The 4,943-nt window shown below is 32.4% G+C and overlaps 1 long non-coding RNA gene across 1 annotated transcript; it reads left to right on the forward strand.

Annotated features, from left to right (window-relative positions):
• The first annotated feature begins 1,264 nt into the window (after nt 1–1,264).
• Nucleotides 1,265–3,196, forward strand: LOC145133320 (uncharacterized). Its single transcript, XR_013718533.1, has 2 exons — nt 1,265–1,624; nt 1,857–3,196. It is a non-coding gene; the product is annotated as an uncharacterized LOC145133320 (long non-coding RNA).
• The last annotated feature ends 1,747 nt before the right edge of the window (nt 3,197–4,943 follow it).

Consider the following 4,943-nt stretch of genomic DNA (forward strand, 5'->3'; position numbering starts at 1 on the left):
CTCTGATGTAAGGTCCTTTTTGAAGATCTAATTATGAAGGATAGATTTGAGAGGCCGGTTTTAAAGTGGTACGATAATAAATTTAATGTGGTGTATAATCAAATGGATCTCCTAGATTTTTTTTAGCAATTTGGTCAAAATGTTGGATGAGATTGAAATAAGAGTTGTTAATTGTGCTGTGAAATGAGTTTGTGCCATAATAATTGTTTAATATTGAATGGTTATGTGGTTTCATTATTGGTTAATATTGAATGGTTACATATATATTTAATAAAATTTTGATATTCGATTATATCAAATTCGTATAAAAAAATTTAGATTTATGAAATACTGATTGAGATGCCAAACTTAACTATCTTTTTTTTAACACACCTACCCCCCCCCCCCCCCAAAAAAAAAGGAAAATAATCACCTAAAAAAAACTTTTCACCAAAAATAAACTTTTAATCACCCCGTTGCCACCCGTCGCTTGGCGGGGATAAACGGCTAGTATATATATATATATATATATATATATATATATATATATATGCTTAGGTTATTCTATTCAAACTAATTATTGTACATCTATCGTATGCTATGAGAACTACTAAGAGAATAAGTTGTTTAGCAATGCGAATACGTTCAACCTTATAAGAATATCGTCAATTTCATGCATTCTCGTTAAATTTTTTTTTTTGTTCTCATACATCGTTTTTCACTCATTTTCATTCTGACAGAATATGACCCAATAAAACATTCTGACAGAAATGAGAATAATAATAATAAATGTATAATAACCTTATAGACGATTTAATTAGTGAGAATGTGTGTTACTGACAATAGTTATGTAAGATTGAACGTATTTATATTATCAAACAACATATTTTGTTTATCATTCTCATAGCATACGATAGATGTACAATAATTAGTTTAAATACCTGAATCTCGCTTTCTCTCTCTCTCTCTCTCTCTCTATATATATATATATATATATATATATATATATATATCCCTAATCTAATAAATAAGTAGATTTTTGTCACGTGGCATTCTCCAAGCCCCCGAAATCAAATTTTCCCGCTACTTTTACTGAATTGAATTGCCCAAAATGTCCTTCATTTCTTTTCTACAATAAATATGAAAATAAATATGCAAAATCGTTGCCAGGTGGCACTTTTTTCCTCCATCTTAATTTTTCTACCTTTCAATTCCTTATATACGAGTTTCCAAATTTGATACCCTCAATTATGTCCTTCAATCTGGCTGCTTCCAAATTAAAAAACTTGATTCAATATTTTATATTTGAATTCCTCCCCTCATTTTTAAATGTTTATTATCGCACCCACAATTAAAACCCTAAACCTATCTTGCCTTTTTTTCCTTTACCGCAAATCTTTGTTTTCCCGTTCACTTCTTTTTCCTTCATAGAAACATATCTAAATTTCAAAACGATGATGTTATACGAATAAATCAACAAAGTAATTATCTGGGGATTTGAATTCGAAAAAGCAGCCGCCTAATCAGCTATCTGTGATGTTTTCTCTAAAACCCTATGTTGTGATCATTATTGATACTTTTGTTTTAATTAAATCGATCACCACCATTATACCGATGTTGCTTCCAACCCTGCCACTGTTTAGAGGTTTAATTTCTTTGTTGATCTACATGTTTTGATTTGATCAATTCACAGGTTAATGTGTCATGAAAGATTGTTCTCTTCCTGATCTAAACCCTGCTTCCAACATTATGTTTTTCTTAATTTAGACTTTTTGTCTTCTTCAGTCATCACCATCCTCTCTCTGGCTTAATTTTGATTTTTATTTTGTCTAATTTATGGCATCATTACTGATAGAATTCTTTATAAATACTGTCAGAATTTTCTTCACCTTCTACTACTGAAGATGTTGTTTACATATTTTCTTTGCCGGAAACCACTCAAGGATCCAAGAGAAAGGTTTGATTTGAATTTTACAGATCTGGAGATGTATGCGGGCTCGAAGGTACTGTTCAGGTATTGGATTTATATCACGTTGATTACTTAATGTAAATTATTATTCTATTTTTTTCGTATGCTTGTGTAAGTCTAATTGGCTTATTTATGGTTTCTTTCGCTATAGCAAGGGAGGAGATGCACAAAGTAAATTTTGGGTTTTTGAGTAGTTATTTTAAATATTTATAAGTAAGAAATAAGAATGTTGATTTATTTAGTTTTCTACCAACTAATAGCCACTATTTTGTTATTACTTTTTCCGATGATTTTCTTGACATGAAGACCTGTTCAAAGTTCTTAAAATAAGTGAGGAGTATGCCATTTTCTCTTTAAATTAATGATTTTAAGTATTTATAAAATAGAGAGGGTTAGAGTATATTCATGAGGGATGCAACCCCCAGTGATTCATATAGATCCTTAATTATTAGCATTTTGCTAGATTGCAACTGTACTGGTAAAGTACAAGCCTTTTGTCTATAAATGTTGATCATCATTATCAATGTTCTGAAATTTATCCACCGATCTGAGATGATACTCGATGTTCTCTAAGCTGATATAGTAGCATCAAAGATGAATATTTTTTAAGATTGTGGGACCCAAGCGTTGGAACAGACTCATCATGAAGGTGTGATTCAAATCGTGATTCATTCTAGATATGTAATTTTATAATCTATAGCCTCTTAATCATATATGCAAGGTTTTAAATAACGTAAGGCGTGACTTGATGGCAATGTGAAGCCTCAAACTTTTCCGAGCCTTGGCGAGTCACGTCGTTTGTAAGGCGTGACTTAAGGCGGTAATTTTGTATATAATTCATATTTTTATATGTATTTTCTACTATTATTCATTTTTATACACATATATGAGTCAAGGCGGCGTTTTGGTAAAGCTTGACGGCACATGCAAGTCTTGGAGTCATGGCGCGCCATGACGGAGCCATGACGAGCTTTTTAGAACCTTGCATATATGAGTTAAATTTGTCTTTGATTTCTCTAAATAGGTTGGAAAAGCATGTAATCTTCAAGTTCACTACTTCAAAATAGAGTCCTTATGATGATAATTGTAATGACTAAACATTAAGGAATAATACTCTTTTGATCCAAATTCCCAATGTATGTGAACATCAAGATGAAGGTTGGAACAGATTTGGTCAGGCTAGATTCTTCCAATAATCTTATTTTACTCTATATTTTTCATCTCATTTCTTCTTATACATTGATTTCACCTTTGTTTTTTTTTTCTAAGTTGCTAAAGAATTGAATTTTACTGGTAATGGGATAACCACAAAAGGAATCAATTTTTTGATGATATTTAACAAACAAACATTTATCTGTTGTTTTTTAATGTATTATCGCGATACACTATTGACATATGCCGCTAATGTATATACAACTTTCTAACCAACACTATACTTGAATTTGGATGTGTGTACTAAACATACATATTTTAGTGCTCATGTATTTACTTGATATATCATACTATAATCTTCCTATCTAATAAACAAAACTACTATGCCACGTGTCCACTCAAAAACAATCATTTCTTACAAAGTTAAATACCAATTTTGCCCCTGCTTTATTTCACCGTATATTCAATAAAAATCACGTCATCAGAGTTCTCTTCTCGGTTCTTGAATTTCAGCTTTTCGATCTTTTTCTGGTACAGTCCTCACCATAATAACTCCGTATTTAGAGTTTTCTTGGCGGTTCTTCTTCTCCCCACGTTTTGCACAATCGCTGGTTGTCTCCTCCAAGATCGTTTCATCGATTGTCGGTTCTTCTTCTCCCCACATCTTCTTCTCTGATCTCTGACTTTAGGATTGCCTTTTATTGTTGCCTAATTCATCGATTTCATCCATGGAAATTAAAGTAAGGTATGTATCTCTTAATAACCTTTGATTCCCATCTACCTTTCTCCTGAAATCAAAGATAGCTTACCATATGACAAATTTAATTTCAATTTTGAAATCATGTTTTTCGGTTGAAGTAGTATAACCCTAGAAATAGTTCTCTTATATTTTTCTTGACAAACACGGTGGTGTCAGGGATTGTTATCGTCCTCCGGCAGCGACAATGCCTACCCTTATGGTCTCTGGCAACGATTGCTCTTCATCCATTGTTCTTAATGATCGTTTTTTTCTTCCATACTTACCTTGAAGATAAGGAAGTTGTACACCTATTTGAACCTATTTTTCCTCAAAGATTGTTGCAGTCTTCCAGAAGACTTTGAGGCTAACTAATGAGAGTCGCAGAAAGATTGCATCTGGGAAGATAGTTAACTTGATGACAACTGATTCTGAATCACTCGGGGCATGTTTCATTACCATTTCCCTCCATTTTAGTCATATATTATATATTTTTATTATCTTTCTAATTTTCTTTCCATTTCTTTTCCAACAGCAAGTAACCTAATCACTTCACACTTTATGGTATGCACCTTTTCGTATCATTCTTGCTTTGGTTCTTCTCTACCAACAACTTGGTGTTGCTTCAGTCCTTGGTGCATTATTGCTAGATCTCATGTCCCCCATACAGGTACTATCACTCATACATACATACATACATACATATAACTTGTAATTTGTCATGAGGGCTAATTCCTCTTGTCGGTCCAAGCATCCTTTTTTATATCTAGATTCAAATGATTATGCCACCTGAAACATTACAAATTTAAACAATTTTTTTAAGGAAGTCATGAAAAATACTTTCAAGAATGTAATTCTTGCATTATACCTTTCGCGACACTATTTCCCAATACGACCTGGGAGAGACTTTGCAATCAGAGACCATTTTGTGGGCCCATATCTTTTCACAAGTTCAACAATTTTTCCGTCCTCCTGCAGCCAGAAAACAGAGGCCAAAATACTTTTTTAATCAATTGTTTCAAAGAATATATGCATAAAAAAGTATAAATCAAATTAGGTGCAAATCTCTTGAGTCCATGGACCTTTAATAAGTTCTGGATTAAGAAC

This window comes from Lactuca virosa, chromosome 8, assembly GCF_052849685.1.
Source record: "Lactuca virosa cultivar CGN04683 chromosome 8, Lactuca_virosa_CGN04683_v6, whole genome shotgun sequence".
NCBI classification, from domain to species: domain Eukaryota; kingdom Viridiplantae; phylum Streptophyta; class Magnoliopsida; order Asterales; family Asteraceae; genus Lactuca; species Lactuca virosa.